Genomic DNA, 18,944 nt, shown 5'->3' with positions numbered 1-18,944 from the left:
CCTTGGCTTCCCAAAGTGCTGGGATTATAGGTGTAAGCCACCGCACCCGGCCTCTGGCCTTGGATTTAAAAGCAGAGCTTTCTAAATGGGGTTCCAGGTGGTCAAGCTTGACTCTTATATAGCAGTTGTAGTGAAGCAGTGAGAAGAAAAACACAGGGTTTGGGAAAAGGAGGGGTAACAGCCTGAGGGCCCTGCCAGTTTGGTTCTGCTGTCTTGAGCTGTCTGAAGTAGATGTCTAATTAGCTTTCCAGAGCTTGAAGAGCTCAGCGACTTGCCTGCCCAGTGCTTACTCTGCTAGAGAATCTCTGAATTTCTCACTGGCGAACTGAGCTTTGCTATCCAGCTCCTCTACTTCTGAGGAGCTGACTATACTTGGCCCAGTTCTGTTTGTCAAGGTGCACCTGTTTTGATCAGTCCAGTGCACAGCCCCACCACCAGGGTGGCAACGGAAGCATGATCAGTCTCCTCAGAGTAATGAGAACCCCTGACACACTTCCTGCAGGTCTGACCCAGCTTACACTCTGGAATAGACCAGGACACAGAGGCAACCTGCTTCACCTAAGCAGGAGGCAGGTGCACAATTCCTTTAGGTTGGTCAATGAGATGATCCCCCCACTACTGGGATACGTGCACTGACAGTGAACTTCATCTGAACTTCTCAACATCCTGCTCAAAGGGATTTCTGATGGACACTACCCATCATTGATCAAGGACTTGTACAGGGCCAAATGTATCTGCTGGGACCATCAGGAGACTTAAAGTCCAAATCATATTTCCCAGACCTGAAGAACTGTGAGGCAGCCAGGTAAGTGCCGATTATAACCCTAGCCGTGTCGTTGGCTTTCCCAAGTGCACGCTGTAGCAGCTCTGGGGCTTCTTTATTCTCCAGGATGTCAGGAGCAAAGCCCTCTTCATGCCCTTCATTGGTAGCGGCTTTCCCATGTTTCTCCTTAAAAACATTCTTCAGCTGAGGTTGTGACAAACCTCAGCTCCTGTGCATACAAGGCTTCCCTGAAGTTAGCTGCACCAACAACAAGAATCATGGGCTCCTGCACTGTCACCTGGTTGCCAGTGTGGAAACCACTATTAATCACATTAAAGCTGCAACTTGCAGGGTTGCAGTGACTTCGGAAGTACAGACCGAGTCAGCCACATGATGGTACAACGGGAGTCCTATTCTCAGCAACTCCAGCTTTATAGACAGCAAAGGACACCCCATATGCCATGTGGACCAAAGTTAGATTTCTTCTCAGTGCCATGCATCTCTATTATCACTGTCAAAGTTCGCTTTCTTGCTACCTGGGTCAGATCATGTGGTTTTATTGATGTACTCAACAACTTTGAGACATCTTTACCTATATATCGAGTCCTGTCATTATTGTCCCAGAGCTCTAGGGACTGAGAGCCACTAGCTGAGGCACCACGGGGCAAGGCAGGTCTGAAGAAACTTTTGAGGGTAAGACAGCAACCTTAACAGGGAAATTCCCCTAAGAGGTGAAGATCTCTTTTGGCACAGAGTCCAAAAAATTGCTGTGACTAATTTCTTTTGATTGATTTATTTTTGACCCGATAAGGAATGAGTAAGCCATAACTGATTTGTAGCTATAGGTTCTTGTTACCCATGAAAAGGAACTAAGAGTGCCGCAGACCTCAGCAGAGGGAGTCAGGCCACAAGCCAAGAGCTTCGCCTCTATTCCGTGTGTTCCTTTCTGAGTATTTTTGTTTTTATTTTTAGTTTTGAGACAGAGTCTCACTCTGTCACCCAGGCTGGAGTGCAGTGGTGCAATCTCAGCTCACTGCAACCTCCGCCTCCTGGTTCAAGTGATCCTGCTGCCTTAGCCTCCTGAGTAGCTGGGATTACAAGCGTGTGCTACTATGCCTGGCTAATTTTTGTATTTTTAGTAGAGACGGCGTTTTGCCATGTTGACCAGGCTGGTCTCGAACTCCTGACCTCAGATGATCGTCGTGGCCGCCCAAAATGCTGGGATTACAGGCATGAGCCACAACACCTGGCCTAGATATTTTAATTTTGAACAAGGGTAGATGCATATTTAAAGAGAAAAAAACAAAATGACAGAGACCAGGGGCGTATCTAGTAATGGCTATGACCTTCCAGGTATACAAACATTATAAATCAGGAAAACGTCTCTTAACCGTCAGTAGTTTAAGGTAAAAAAACAAAAACAAAAAAAAGCAAGAGAGAGAGAGAGAAAGAGGAAGGAAGGAAAGAAGGAAGGGAGGGAGGGAGGGAGGGAGGGAGGAAGGAAGGAAGGAAGGAAGGAAGGAAGGAAGGAAGGAAAATGTCCCAAGACCTATATTTCTTTTTTTCTTCTTTTTTTTTTTTGAGATGGAGTCTTGCTCTGTCGTCCAGGCTGACTCCATCTCGGCTCACTGCAAGCTCCACCTCCCAGGTTCATGCCATTCTCCTGCCTCAGCCTCCCGAGTAGCTGGGACTACAGGCACCCACCACCATGCCCGGCTAATTTTTTGTCTTTTTGGTAGAGCCAGGGTCTCACTGTGTTAGCCAGGATGGTCTCAATCTCCTGACCTCATGATCCACTGGCCTCAGCCTCCCAAAGTGCTGGGATTACAGGTGTGAGCCACCACACCCAGCCCCTCAATATCTATATTTCTAAGCTCCAAATTCAATGAATACAGATGCCTCAAATCATAAAGACTTAGAGAAAAGGCAGACCCATGTTTAAGAAAATTCTCCTTCCTAAGCAAATTAATGCAGGCACAGAAAACCAAATACCACGTTTTCACTTATTAGTGGGACCTAAACATTGAGCACCCACAGACATAAACATGTGAACAACAGATACTGTGAACTACAGGGGCAGGAGGGTTTATGGGTTGAAAAACTACCTATTGGGTACTATGCTCACTACTTGAGTGCAATATGCCCATATAACAAATCTGCACATGTATCCTCTGAATCTAACATGAAAGCTGAAAAAAGAAAAAAAGAAAGTCCTCCTCACATGAATGACATCCTGATGTCTGATGGTGTAACAGCTTCAGATCCCAGAAACCTGACACTCAAGACCTTCTGCCAGATGTCAGACATAGCAAGTTCCAAGGGGAAGGGCCCTTGACTACATCACCTGGTGCCATCCCCTGGCTTCCACAGGTGGGAAATCAGAGGTCCACAAGCCTAAGTTCACCCAAGAAGTTGAAGTTCATCTGGCCCAGGCTTCTTGGGCCCAAATCCAGTGCTCTTTGCAGCATGTGTGTGCCTCCCATTTTAGCCAAGGCCACTGCCAAGTTCTGCAGCAGGAAATTAACTTTGGGCCCACAGATTCCATCCTTCTGAAGGGAGCATTTCTTTGCTGCCCCAAATACAGAGATCTGTTACCTACCAAACATGAGGGATAAATACCCTCTTGCAGAGAAACAGGTACAGAAGCACCTCAACCTATAGAAGAGGAGCGGCGACTTCATCTCAACAGGGAAAAATGGAAACCTTTTGCTTCTTGAACAAAAGGAACCCAAGCAAGAAGGATGGGCTTCTAACGGGCCACAACACAACTGCTTGCAGATGCTCCCTATGCCCTACGCTGGAAGAGGTTCCCATACACAAACAAAGCATTGATCCCTGGTCTCCAGAAATGCCCTTATCGAACTCTCCAAAGGGGAAAAGCAGCAGAATGGAAACAGAAACTTGAAGTGTCCTTTGCAGCTTTTTTTTTTTTGAGAGACTGGGTCTCGCTCTTTCACCCAGGCTGGAGTACAGTGATGTGATCGCCACCCCCTGCAGCTGCAACTTCCCAGGCTCAAGCTGTCTCCCCACCTCAGACTCCCAAGTAGCTGGGATTACAGGCAGGTGCCACCATACTCCACTGATTTTTTACTTTTTTTGTAGAGACCAGGTCTCACTATGTTGCCCAGGCTAGTCTACAACTCCTGGGCTCAAGCAATCCTCTCGCCTCAGCCTCCCGAGGTGCTGGAATTATAGGCGTGAGCCACCACGCCTGGCCTTTTGCTGCTTTTAGTTACTAAGTGGTAATAATATAAAAGAGAAAAGAGAGGTGTTTTAAACTTAGATTGTTTTTAGTTTGTTAGAACACTGGTGTTTGCAACTTATTGTAAGCCACCATGCTCACTCACCCCATCATCACTGTTACATGGAGGATAAGATGAGGTCTGCTACTTATTGTAACATGTAACACCTGACTCCATATATATTTTATTTTTTGTTTGTTTGTTTTGCAGATGGAATCTCGCTCTGTTGCCTAGGCTGGAGTGCAGTGGCGTGATCTCTGCTCACTGCAATTTCCGCCTCCTGGGTTCAAGTGATTCTCATGCCTCAGCCTCCCGAATAGCTGGGACTACAGGCGCCCACCGCTATGCCTGGCTAATTTTTGTATTTTTAGTAGAGATGGGGTTTCGCCATGTTGGCCAGGCTGGTCTCAAACTCCTAAGTTCAAGTGATCCAACCGCTTCAGCCACCCAAAGTGCTGGGATTACAGGCATGGCCACCATGCCCAGCTCCCCTATATATTTTCTGCTAATCAAGATCTCTTACCCTGCAGTCAAGGCTAGTGCTCAATGGGTGCTTGGCTGTCCAGCATCACAGCAAGTGCATTCAGGTTCCTCTATGTCAGACTAGACATTACATTATTTGAGTGCCATCCTACCTACTATTGCTGAAGGCTAAAACTCTAAAAAGGCGAGGGTGATTGTTTTGGGGGAAAAGACAAATTCTTGTTTGTTTCTGAAACAGAGTAGAAGAGTTGAGGAACTGTAGGTCCTTGAACAAAAGGGCCAAGCAAGAAAGGAGGCCAGCATACCCAATCCCTGGGATGAAGAGGGAAGAAACAAACTGGGAAACAGGCAGAGAGCCCAGCGGAGAAGTGGACGCAGGCGGGGAGCTGGCTTCTTGCTGAGGCCGACCTTTCTGGCTGGGATACGTACAGCACGGCCTGGCCCCCTGACCAACCATGCCTGCAGCTCCAACTTGGCAGAACCCTCAGGGATGTGAGGAGAAGGTAGCTGATGACAACCAAAATGTGTGTTGTGTGTCAGCAACACACTGCCATGTATACTTCCTGCCTGGGGGATGGAGAAATCCCTCTACCGGCTTTCAATGGACTTATTTAATTCATTGAACAAATATTTATGAAGTGTCTACAATAGGCCAATATTATTTATTTCATTTAGTCTGACCACAAGGAGATGTTCTTTAAAGAATCTATAGTTTATGTGAGCTGGATTTAATATTGATTCTTTTCATTTCAGTTGGCCCATCTTGCTTCCCAGCCTCTCACCTGTCTCCCTCCTCATGCTCCTACCTCCAATCCTGCTGATGCTTCATTGCTTCTTCTCCACATCTACTTCCCCAGGCAAAGACCACTCGCCCCAGCCCAGAATTCACTAGTCTTCTCCCATGCCTGACCCCATTTCCACGCATCCAAATACTTCAGGCCTCATCGTTCTTCTCCCTGTGGGAATTCAGCTCCACAGTGGTGGCCTTGCCTAACCTGGTCCTTCTCCTGGATTTCACAGCAGCCTGGTACTGCCCACAGCCATGCCATTTCACGGAGCCTCATATTCACACCCTGACAGCCTCCCAGCTTCTGCAAGCCCTAAATGCAATCTCTCTGCCTGTCTTTGCCTACTATCTTGCTTTCCCCAAACCTGCTTTCTCACAGGGATCACGGATCCCTAAGCCTTGCCCACTTCTCCCAACCCACTGTCCTCTTGCGAGTGACACGAGCGTGAGCTGCCAGTACACTGAGCCCATTCTCCCTTTCTTCTGGAGCACAAAGCTAGAGCAAGTCTCCCAGTTCTCATTGCAGTTAGGCATTGCCATGTGGCTGGATTTTAGGCAACAGTGTGAGTAGGAAGAATGTGGGCTACCCCTAGGCCCTGCCTGGAAAGCATCCACACACTCTCCTCCAGGCACATTCCTCAAGACAACTAGCTGGGTTGTAAAATTTACAATCTTAGAGGGGAAACAAAATGTCCATTTTAAAAAATGATGGACAAAATAGATCATAAACTGCTGGGGTTTGTTGTGTGTTGATACGGTTAGGCTTTGCATTCCCACCCAAATCTCATGTTGAATTGTAATTCCTATAATCCCCATAATCCTCACATATCAAGGGAGAGACCAAGTGGAGGTAACTGAATCACGGGGGCGGGTTCCCCCATGCTGTTCTCTTGATGGTGAGTGAGTTGTCCTGAGATCTGATAGTTTTATAAGGGGCTCTTCCCTCTTTGCTCGGCAATTCTCCTTCCTGACACCTTCTGAAGAAGGTGCATTGCTTCCCCTGCACCTTCCACCATGGTTTTAAGTTTCCTGAGGCCTCCCCAGCCATGCTGAACTGTGAGTCAATTAAACCCCTTTCCTTTATAAATTACCCAGTCTTGGGTATTTCCTTATAGCAATGTGCGAACACAATACATGTGTCTTAAGCTGTGCTGTACAAACAGCACCATAAGTGGCTGAGAAGCAAGTGGCCAAGCCTGTCTAGGACAAGGTAGAGAGTGTGTTGCAGAGAGGCAGGGGTAGCACGGACAGGCCAAGACAGGCAGTGACCCACACATCCTGGTCTCAGAGTAGGGGAGAGTCTGGCGACTCTGGATATGAGGGCAAAGAGTAAATCTGAAACCCTCAGGTAAACCATGGTGAGAAAATAAAGGCAAGAGGCCAGGCACAGTGGCTCACTGTCTGTAATTCCGGCACATTGGGAAGCCGAGGCGAGAGGATCACTTGAGCCCAGGAGTTTAAGACCAGCCTGGGTAACACAGTGAGACCTGTTCTCTGCCAAACAAGCAAACAAACAAAAAATCAAAACTTTGCCTGGGTGTTGTGGGATAGGCCTATAGTCCCAGCTACTCGGGAGGCTAGGGTGGGAGGATCACTTGAGTCTGAGAGATTGAGGCTGCAGTGAGTTATGATCACACCACTGCACTGCAGCCTGGGCAACAGAATAAGACCCTGTCTCCGAAAATAAACTAAATGATTAAAAATGAAAAAAAAAGTAAACAAAGGCAAGGCTTTTGTGGCTTTGGCTGATGTGGCACAGAGCCAACTAAGAGAGAACCAGCAAGAGCACCATTCAGGGGGTGGTGGGGAAGGACACTGGTAGACTCACGCATGATACCTGTGGGAGGAGACAGAGTCAGAAGGCATGGAATTAGGTTACAAGGGATGTGAAATGCAGGGATAAGGAGTGCCCACGCCCATTTCAAGTAAAATAAGGGTAAGTCTTCATGGGATCTACAGCAGGAGAATCCCCATGGAATGTGCCATGGGATTCATCCTCATAGGTTAGGAACCTGGCCCTCACTGGCTGTCTACTGGGCAGCAACCCTCAGTGTACACATACATCAAACGCTCATTACATCTTTGATGATGTCCTGGGATATATGGTTAAGAAGGCACCCAGCGACACTTACTCTGTCTTGCTAAGGAGTAGGGGTTGATCAAAACCATTCATGGCCAGGCATGGTGGCTCACGCCTGTAATCCCTGCACTTGGGAGGCAGAGGCAGGCAGATCACTTGAGCCCAGGAGTTTGAGACCAGCCTGGGCAACATGGTGAAACCCCAGCTCTACTGAAAATACAAAAATTAGCCAGGTATGGTGGCACATGCCTGTAATCCTAGCTACTCAGGAAGCTGGGTGGGAGAATCACCTGGGACTGGGAGGCTGAGGCTGGAGTGAGCCATGATTCTTCCACTGCACTCCAGCCTGGATGATGAGAGTGAGACCCTGCCATAAATAAATAAATAACCGTTCCCGAACTCTCCAACCTGGCTCTCTAAAATACATGCCCTGGGGAGAGGTCACCCCCAAAGAAGATGGGAAGCTGCATTCCAGGGCAGGGATCATAGGAATTTCTTCAGCTAAGAATGAGGCTTCCGATGAGCAGAGAGGCAGCCCAGTGGGCTAGACAGGGAACCCAAATGTGGGCTGGGGTGGTAACAAGCTCCTAGGGACACCTTCATTTACTGTCAGCATCAGGAAGTCTGACTTGTGGAAGTACTAGCACAAGGAAGGAAGCTACTTAAAGTAAAAATGGACCTGGCTTCTGGATTTTCTAGCCACATGTCACTAGAAAATACTCATGGATGACAGTGTCAGCCATTCAGGAGGCTCAGCTAATCAGCCCCGTCCACAAGTCCTTTTATGCACCGATTTCATTTTACATTCCCAGTTATGCTGGAGGGTGGGAACTGTCACCTTCATTTTATATATCAAGAAATTAAATCATGGCAAAGCTGATTGAAACTTTGTTTTTTCTAACTCCATGTCTTTTTAACAGTACTCTTATATCAAATACAAATTCCTGCCAGATTCTTGACTGGATACTGGGTATCCAAGATGAATAAGGCAGTTCAGTTTCTCAAGGAGGTGATGATTTAGTTGGTAACAGGCATGAAAACAAATCAAAACAAAAAGAGGTTATAAGTGCTAAAGAAGCACAGAGTACACGGAGACCAAAAGGTAGTCATGGCCTGCACCTAGCAGACACACAATAAATAGCCATCCAGTGAAATCCTTTGAGCAACTACTATGTGTTAAGCACCATTCAGGAATACAGTAATGAAGAAAACAGATAGAACCCCTGCCCCAGCTGGGCATGGTGGATCACACCTATAATCCCAGCACTTTGGGAGGCTGAGGTGAGTGGTTCATGAACGAGGTCAGGAGTTCAACACCAGCCTGGCCAAGATGGTGAACCCCATCTCTACTAAAAATACAAAAACTAGCTGGGCGTGGTAGCACGTGCCTGTAATCCCAGCTACTCAGGAGGCTGAGGCAGAGAATTGCTTAAACCCAGGAGGCGGAGGTGGCAGTGAGCCGAGATCACACCACTGCACTCCAGCCTGAGCTACAGAGTGAGACTCCATCTCAAAAGAAAAGAAAAAAAGAACCCCTGCCCCTAACACTCCAGTGGAGGGAGCTTACATTCTCATATCAAATGGATACACAAATGAATACACAGATGGATGGATAGATGGATGGATGGATAAATGAACGGATAGACAGATGGAGATGATCAGGTACGCAGGTCGTTATGGAGTAGATGAGGTTGAACCGATTCTTTTTTTTTTTTTTTTTCTTTTTTGAGACAGGGTCTTGCTTTGTCGCCCAGGCTGGAGTGCCATGGCACAATCTCGGCTCACTATAGGTCCTCCTCCTGGGCTCAAGTGATCCTCCCACCTCAGTCCCCCAAGTAGCTGGGACTACAGGCATGCACCAGCACAGCCAGCTAATTTTTTGTGTTTTTTGTAGAGATGGGGTTTCGTCATATTGCCCAGGCTGGTCTTGAACTTCTAAGCTCAAGCAATCCACTCACCTTGGCTTCCCAAAGTGCTGGGATTATAGGTGTGAACCACTGCATGCTGGGCCTGAATTTTATTTTATTTTATTTTATTTTATTTTATTTTATTTCATTTCATTTCATTTTATTTTGAGACAGAGTCTCACCCTGTTGCCCAGGCTGGAGTGCAATGGCCCAATCTCAGGTCACTACAACCTCTACCCCCAGGTTCAAGCGATTCTCCTGCCTCAGCCTACCGAGTAGCTGAGATTACAGGCTCACGCCACCACGCCTGGCTAATTTTTTGTATCTTTAGTAGAGATGAGGTTTCAACATATTGGCCAGGCTGGTCTCGAACTCCTGACCTTGTGATCCGCCCATCTCAGCCTCCCAAAGTACTAGGATTACAGGCGTGAGACACCATGCCTGGCCAAATTGATTCTTAAAAACAATAAAACAAGGTTATCAGTCAAGGAAAGGAGGGGCCGGGCATGGTGGCTCACATCTGTAATCCAAGCAATTTGTGAGGCCAAGGCAAGAGACTCATTTGAGGCCAGGTGTTTCAGACAAGACTGAGAAACATAGAGAGATCCCATCTCTAAAGGATGTTTTTTAAATTAGCCGAGCACAGTGGCGCACACCTGTAGTCCCAGCTACCTGGTAGCTGAGGTGGGAGGATTGCTTGAGCCCAGAAGATGGAAGCTGTAGTGAGCTACGATTGCATCACTGTATTCCAGCCTGGGTGACAGAGCAAGACCCTGTCTCAAAAAAATAAAAAATAAAGAAGGAAAGAGGAAGAAAAAGCCAGCAAGGCTTTCTGGGGAGAGGAGCAACACGGGGAAGATCAGGCAGGGTTCTCAAGCTGAGTTCTCTGGGGATCTGCAGGTGGTTCCCTCTGGCTAAATTTCAGGTCAGACAAGAGATGATGGCAGGAGGAAGGCAACAGACCACAGAGCAGGTCTCTATTGACCTGCCCTGCAGGTCACAGAGAACAAAAGGAAGATTTTAAAGAAGGGTGATAACAAAGATGGTACAATTAATCACAAATATGATTAAAGGTTTGTATGTTGGAAAGATTCCTCTCTCAAAGTAAACTGAGAACTCCCAAAGTTTTAAAATGACATTTTAGAGAGTTCATATAGCAAGCAAGAGGCCATATAGTCTGGAGGGAAAAGCTTGGGCTCAGAAGTCAGATTAAAACCCTAGCTTTGGCACACTTGTATGACGTTGAGTGAGTCACTCTACTGCTCTGAGCCTCATATTTTCATCAATAAAACAAGTGTATTACACCCACCTGACAGAGCTGTTGTGAGAATCAGAGATATTATATGATGTACAAAAGATATGACATCTAGTAAGGTCCCCACGTGATCACTTTTAGCCATCATAGGTTAAAGGAATCCCCAGACCTCTGAGGCAGCCATGATGGAGACTAACCCAGCCTCCCGAGAGCCATCTCTTGGTCCTCCTGACAGGGATCACACACTGAGTTGCAGACTGAGCCAGTCCAAAACAGCAAGTCCTGGGTTCTTTTACAAATAACCTTAATGGGGCACTTTTACATAGAGGGTTTGTGACCCAGAAATTTCCTTCAAGACACGAAATTCAGAAATCAATCATTTTCCGATTAGTCCACCAAGTTACATTTCCTTCCCTACCTCCTTCCTCCCTCCCTCTCTCTTTCTTTCTTTCCTGATTTATTTAGTAGAGATAGAGTCTCTATGTTGTTCAGGCTGGACTCAAACTCCTGAGCTCAAGCCTCAAGCAATCCTCCTGCCTTGGCCTCCCACAATGCTGGCGTGAGCCACAGTACCCAGCCCACATTGCTTTATGGTATCAATAACCTAACATTGTCCCAAACCTATATCTCTTTCTAAAAGGCTTAAAGAAATGGCAGCCATTATTTTTAAATAAAATCATTCCATAAAGGCTAATTCCTAATATTTATTCTCAAGTAAGGACACTAAGATGAGTGGCCTCCACCAACATGCCACCCATCTAGATATGTTTTGAATCATTATGCAACAAACTGGATTCACAAGCTCAGGTCTTCTAGTGTTCTCATACCAAAGATCAGAAAACTACAGATGAATCCTAATTGGTTTCCAAACAAAAGGGAAGGAAAGTCTTGTTTCCCTAAAACAGGATTAGCATTCCACACTATCAAGAAACCCAGTTTATCTTATTGTCTCATAAACTTGGATTTGTCATCGCTCTGGCCTGACGGGGAAGAGGCAGCTTACAGAATCTGCACAGGATTTTTAGATACAGTGAACTGGTGTGTTGTGGTGTTGCCCCCTCCTCACCCTCACCCTCTCAACATTCCTTCCCTTCTTTCTCCCCTCCCCCACTTACATACCTCTTTGGAGCACCAGGCACATTTTGGGTGGATTAGCAGACATTCTTCACATGAAGTAGCACTTCCACTAGTGCATATGTTGAGACCTTTAAAGCAAGATAAAGATGCACTAATTAGTTCCTGGCTATAAATTTCATGGATCAGGCCTTTGAATAAGTTGGGAGAATTACTTCCTTCTTTAACAGGAGGCCTCTCTGAGTCTAAAGGGTGCAGGTCCCATTGCTAATTGCAGGTTAAGGCTCATCTGCTGAGGCTGAACATTGAGTTTCTGAAGCATTCACCAAATATGCATGCTTGTGTTAGCAACTTCCATTTCTTCTGCTAGACCCACTTGGATTCTCATTTTCCCCATAACTCAGCAAATCCTCTCTTTCTGAGAGAGAACAAGAAAGGCCCCTTTACACTTAGTCTATCCAAAATGACAAAAATAGTACAAAAAAAAAAAGGAAAGAAAAAACAATACATTGGTTTTATTGGAATTTTTTTACAAAAAGAAAATTCTAAATCAAATACTCTCACATCAAAATTTACAGTATACTGAAAGAAACCATGTATCCCAGGAACACAATGTTGAATTAAGATAGAGGAAATCCATTGATTCAACATATCTATTAATAGGTCAAATTAAAAAAAAACAAAAACAAACAAAAAAAAAAAAACCAAGGCTGGGCATGGTGACTCACACCTATGATAATCCCAACATTTTGGAGGTGAAGGCGGGAGGACTGCTTCAGCCTAGGAGGCTGAAACCAGTCTAGGCAAAGTAGGATCCCTGTCTCTAAGAAAAACAAAATTTCACCAGGTGTAACAGTACACACTTTGAGCCATGATCGTACCACTGCACTCCAGCCTGGGCAACAGAGGGAGACCCAGTCTCAAAAGCCAAAAAAAGAAAAAAGAAAAGAAAGAAAGAAAGAGAAACTGAAGAAAACCCCCAAAATGGAAAGGTATCCTGTGCTCATGGTTTGGAAGAATTAATATTGCTAAAATGTCCATGCTATGCAGTCTAAAAATTTAATTCACTTTTTATCAAAATCCCAATGTCATTTTTCACAGAAATAGAAAAAAAAAATCCTAAAATTTTTATCAAACCACAAAAGTTTGTATGAAACCCAAATAGTCAAAACGACCTTAAACAAGAAGAACAAAGGTGGAGGCATTATATTGCCTGATTTCAAAATACACTACAAAGCAACTGTCATTAAAACAGCATGGTACTGGCATAAAAACAGACATATAGACCAATAGAACAGAATAAAGTGCCCAGAAATAAATCCAGGCATTTACAGTGAACTGATCTTCAACAAAGTTGTCAAGAACACACAATGGGGAAAGGCTAGTCTCTTCAATAAATGGTTTTGGGACAACAAGATATCCATATACAGAAGAATGAAACTGAACCTTTATCTCACACTATATTTAAAAAACCAACTCAATATGGTTTAAAACCTTAAATGTAACACCTGAAATGTAAAAGAAAACATATGAAAAAAGTTCTCTGACATCACACTAGGCAATGACTTTTGGAATATTATCCCAGAGGCACAGGCAACAAAAATGAAAATAGGCAAATGGAATTGTATCAAACTAAAAAGCTTCTGCACAGCAAAGGAAACAATCAACAGAGTAGGGAAACAACCTACCATATGCGACAGAATATTTGCAAACCATACATCTGATAAATGGTTAACACCCAAATACATAAAGAATTCAAACAACTTAATATTAAGAAAACAAATAACCCAATTAGAAAAATAAGCAATGGGCCAGGCACCGTGGCTCACTCCTGTAAGTCCAGGCATTGTGACTCACACTGCGGCTCACTTTAGGAGGCTGAGGTGGGCAGATCACCTGAGGTCAGGGATTCTAGACCAGCCTGGACAACATGGTGAAACCCTGTCTCTACTACAAATACAAAAATTAGCTGGGTGTGGTGGTGCACCCCTGTAATCCCAGCTACTCGAGAGGCTGAGGCATGAGAATCACTTGAATCCACGAGGCAGAGGCTGCAGTGAGCCGAGACAGCGCCACTGCACTCCACCCTGGGCGACAAAGCAAGACTCTGTCTCAAAAAAAAAAAAAAAAAAAAATAGCCAGTGCTGGCAAGAATGTTGATAAAAGGGAACCAGGGGAACTCTGTACACTGTTGGTGGGAATGTAAATTAGTACAGCCATTATGGAAAACGACATGGAGGTTCCTTAAACCAGAACTACTACATGTTCCAGCAATTCCACTGCTGAGTATATAACCAAAGAAAATGAAATCAGTATGTCAAAGACATACCTGCACTCTCATATTCCTTGCAGCACTATTCATAACAGCCAAGATACGGAATCAATAGACAGATGAATAAAGAAAATGTGATATTTTTAAAAAGTGGTATATACATACAATGAAATCTATTCAGCCTTAAAAAATTGAGAAAATCCTGTCACTTGTGACAACACGGATGAACCTGGAGGATACTATTAAGCCAGGCACAGAAAGACATACTGCATTATGTCACTTATAGGTGGAATGGAAAAAAAAAGAACTCAGAAAAACAGAGAGTAAAATGGTGGTTGCCATGGCTGGTGGGGTGGAGGTGGAATGGAGAAAGAGGAGATGGTTAAACGGTACAAAGTTTCATTTAGAGAAAATGAATAAGTTCTGGAGATCTATTGGGCAGAATGGTGACTACAGTTAATAACAATGTATTGTGTACTTGAGAACTGCTAAGAGAGTAGATCTTAAATACTCCCACCACATACACACACAAAGATAACTATGGGAGGTGATGAATATGTGAATTAGCTGGATTGTAGTAATCACTACAAATGTATACATATAATAAAACATCAAATCACATACTATAAATATATACAATTTTTATTTGTCAACTATACCTCCATAAAGCTGGAAAAAGAAAAGAAACATTTAAAAAGTAAAAGAGAAGAAATGCCAAAATAGGGGTTAAAAAAAAAAACCAATATCTTGCAACTGGAACATTTCCCTAATTTGCTAATTTTAACTCCCTGCTTCTCCTTTATCATCAGCAGTAAAAACTCACAGAAATCGCAAATGGCAAAATTGCTGACTGGGAGAGAGGTGGGTGCAGGAGGTGGTGGTAGTGGGGAAGGAAGCTTTATCATGTCACCCCAGGGACTTTAGAAGGAAGAAATACCAATCGGCATAAGGATGGTAGCTGGGACAAGACAGGAGGGAGAAACAGGCAGAACCTGAGAGGCTAGGAAGAAAGGAACAGAGGCTTTGAGAGCCCACAGCGGGTGAGAACAAAGGTTTCCACCAGCCCTAACCCTGAACCCTAGGCCTCCTCATCCTTATCTACCTCACCCAGGGAGGCCTGCAGCAGGAGGCTCTGGTGCTACTGGGACCCACCTACCATGCCTGACCTCACTTCAGCAGGAAAAGCCATCCCAGGCCCAAATGAGGACCAAGAAGGTCTGAGAACACAACCTACTGGGAAGTTGGACCTGCCTGTGTATGTACTGACAAACTCCTTCTAATTTTAAATGAATTCACTCACTCAGTGAGTTTTCTTTTCTTTTTTAGATTTCTTGTTTGCTTTTTGTCTGTTTGAGACAGGGTCTGGCTCTGTTGCCCAGGCTGGAGTGTAGTGGTGTGATCATAACTCACTGTAGTCTCAAACTCCTGGCCTCAGGTGATCCTCCCACCTCAGTTACCCAAGTAGCTGGGACTACAGATACACACCACCACACCTGGTTGGTCTCAAACTCCTGGGCTCAAATGGTCCTCCTGCCTGGGCCTCCCAAAGTGCTAGGATTACAGGCATGAGCTACCACACCCGGCTCACTTAGTGATTTTCAAATAGGCACTTAAGCCTTTAAAAACAAAAGTGTGTGCATGAAGAGTTGCAAAATGCTAGTCCCATTTTTTCGTCAAATCCCCGTACCTGTCAGCAATCACTATCTGCAGGGGAAAAGAAACAAATCTAGAATAAAAGTAACTTTGCTTCTCCTCTCCTCAACCTTATCAAATACAAACTCAGGCTCTTGAGGTATATCCTTTTCTTTGATATATAAAATCATTTCCATAAAATCATGAAATTATAGTACCTTGGGGCTAGGATTGTTTTAAGATGAGCTAGTCAAGTTGTCTCTTTTTATAGATGAAAATGTAAGATAACAAGAGTATGTGACTTGAAACAAGGAGCCCTATCTACAAAAAAGAGGTCAGACGGGGTCCTCTCCAGCAAGTGCCCACATGGGATGCCTGCCTGGGGGACCCTCTGCCATCTTGGACGTAGGGCTAGTGTGGCCTGCTGAGCTCTAGGGTCCTCTGGAGATCCGTAACAGCCCCTTCATCAGAAAGGAATTTGAGGTCAAAGGCTTCACTTAGGACTCTGATCAAAGCCACATACTTTTTTTTTTTTTTTTTTTAAAGATTGAGTCTTGCTTTGTTGCCCAAGCTGCAGGGTCATGATCTTGGCTCACTGCAACCTCTGCCTCCCGAGTAGCTGAAATTACAGGCATATGCCACCACACCTGGCTAATTTTTGTACGTTTAGTAGAGATAGGGTTTCAGCATGTTGGCCAGGCTGGTCTTCTGACTTCGACTCCTGACTTCAAGTGATCCGCCCACTTCAGCCTCCCAAAGTGCTGGAATTACATACGTGAGCCTGAGCCTCCGCACCCAGCTTCAAAGCCACATACATTTACAAACAACACTTTATAATTACCAGAGCCTCATCACTGAGCTCTGGGAACTTGGGCTGGAGGTCCAGGGCTCAGTACAAGAAGAGCTCCTCAATTCTGACCCACATCAGACTGAGCTCTAGTCTTCTGGTCCAGCAGCCTGAAAGCCCTTACTGAATATTGGACACAATACCAAAGAAACTCAAAGGATGTGATAGTCACCTGGTATGAAAACATCATGAACAACTGTAAAACAATTTATCATATGGCAAATACTAACTGTTTCTGTTATTATTAAATATTCACATAGAAAAGTAAAGTCGCTTGTACTCAAAATGATTGCCCTAAAATTCGGTTGATGTTGGGACAAATTCAAATTCAAGAAACTCTGCACTCGACACACCCTAAATGCTGAGCACTGGACTGAGGGGATGCTAGAGATGCACAGGTGAATGACCTACCAGCCCTTGATGTCCAGGAACTCACAGGGTGCCGGGTACCAGGTACCAGACAGGCACTCCAGGATCCTAAACCACAGGCTGTGTGCTGATACGTGTAGTGTCAGACTCACTCCCTTTAGCATCTCTCCTCTCTCCACCTATTAATATTTCAGAGAGTTTGGACTTTGCTGGATGAGTCACTTGGCACCAATAAGCACTTTGAAAAGGAAGGAAGCAATGAATAAAAAACTAAACACTCAGAGTTCACAAATGTCAGTGTTAGGTCTAGGTCATGGAAACAGGAACTAGCAGCCCAGACGATAGCCACATCTCATCTGCATTGCCGTTTGCATAGTGACTATTCCCAGCTCAGTGGCAACTCCCTGTATCTCTTTTGCTTCACATCTCTGAAGCCTAGTGTTTATTGCAAACCGTAATCTAAAAATATGTTCTTCCAAAACCCACTGACTCACCCCTGTGTTTCATTAATCATCCAAGGAGCCACTACATCCGGTTGATCATTCCTTTCAAGATGCAAGAAATGTTTATCCTAAGCCAACCCTTCCTGTCTGCAACCTCTAGCCCCAACAGCCCAAGCCAGGCCCTCTGGTCTAAATTCCTGCCATAGCCTCCCAGCTGGCCTTCTTCCATTCAGCCTCTCTCCACTTCTGTACACCCCATGAGTCCAAGGTCAGACAACTACTACTAAAACATACATCTGCAGTTGGAATTTCCTGATCCAAAATATTCCGTGGGATAACAGAAGTGAATACAGAAGCTGAAATGGCCTTTCTGCCTTGAAGCTGGCAATGCCCTGGAATGCTTCTCCCCACACCCTGAACCAGGCCCTCACATTTGTCACACAATGGACAAAACAGTCCCAGTATAGACTCTAGCAACTAAATAGCCATATGTCTAAATGTTACCATGAAATGCAAATATGCCCTAGGAAGGTTCTATCCCAGCAGTTCTCCTTCTAGACTGCCTTTATGAACACCAGACATCTGCACAACACTCAACAACACCAGCCTTACAGATCTGACTTCTATTTTTAAAGCACCAATTCAAATAATGGAGTGCTATACAGCTATAAAGAAAGAATGAGCATGCTCTCTGTATTGACAGGAAGCTTACCCCAATACATTGCTAAGTTAAAAATAAAAAGCAAGATATATACTGTGTTTTGTGCTGCCTCTGAATAAAAATGAAAGAGGGATATTTGTAACACACACATAGAAACCCTCAGGATACATAAGAAAGCTTAGTAGCTTTATAATAGGAATTATATAGGCATAATCTGTTTAGGAAAGGGGGTCACAGAAATATCCCGCACTGATGGGCAACAAGAAAGACAGGCTTCTCACTTGATGAGTTATATTTTTAAAAATTATAGGACTATATTACCTACCAAAAGTTTTTTTTTTTTTTAAAGGCAATTGATTACCTCTATGTTCTTCTTCCAAAACCACCTAACTCTGTCTAATCATGGGAAAAACATCAGCCAAATCCCAAGAGGAGGATGATCTACAAAATATCTGACCAGTACTTCTTAAAACTGTCAAGGTCATAAAAAACAAGGAAAAGACTGAGAAACTGTTACAGCCACAGGAACCCAAGGTGACATGACAACTCAATGTATTGTGGTATCTTGGATGGGATTCTAGAACAGAAAAAGGACTTAGGTAAACACTAAAGAAATCTAAACTGATGGACTTTAGTTAATAATAACATATCAATATGATTCATTAATTATAATAAAGGTACCATACTAAGGTAAGATGTTAATAATAGACAAAACTGGGTGTGAGGTAGGTGGGAACTCTTTGCACTACCTTCTCAATTTTTCTGGATTTCTCAATTCTTAGAAGGCTTTTTTAAGGGCCGGACACATTGGCTTACTTCTGTAATCCCAACACTTTGCAAGGACCAGGTGGGAGGAGCAATTGAGCCCAGGAGTTCAAGCTGCAGTGGGCCATGATCACGTCAATGCACTCCAGCCTGGGTGACACAGCGAGATTCTGTCTTTTAAAAAATAAATTAATGAATGAATAAAAGAGACACCTGGCACAGTGGCTCATGCCTGTAATCCCAACACTTTGGGAGGCTGAGGCAAGCACATCACCTGAGGTCAGGAGTTCAAGACTAGCCTGGCCTACATAGTGAAACCCCATCTTTACTAAAACTACAAAAAATTAGCCAGGCATGGTGGCTC

The 18,944-nt window shown here is 44.5% G+C and overlaps 1 protein-coding gene across 1 annotated transcript in view; it reads right to left on the bottom strand.

Annotated features, from left to right (window-relative positions):
• The window catches only part of ITGB5 (integrin, beta 5), a 120,539-nt gene that overhangs the window by 96,065 nt on the left and 5,530 nt on the right, over positions 1 to 18,944 (bottom strand). The window contains exon 2 of the mRNA XM_011950771.1: positions 11,637 to 11,722. The gene's annotated coding sequence lies outside the window, so the exon portion shown is untranslated. The remainder of the gene's footprint in view (positions 1 to 11,636; positions 11,723 to 18,944) is intronic.

This window comes from Colobus angolensis, unplaced genomic scaffold (assembly GCF_000951035.1).
Source record: "Colobus angolensis palliatus isolate OR3802 unplaced genomic scaffold, Cang.pa_1.0 Scaffold31, whole genome shotgun sequence".
In the NCBI taxonomy this organism is placed as follows: Eukaryota; Metazoa; Chordata; class Mammalia; order Primates; family Cercopithecidae; genus Colobus; species Colobus angolensis.
Note: the sequence above shows the minus strand (reverse complement) of the source record. Positions and strands in the feature narration are given on the sequence as shown.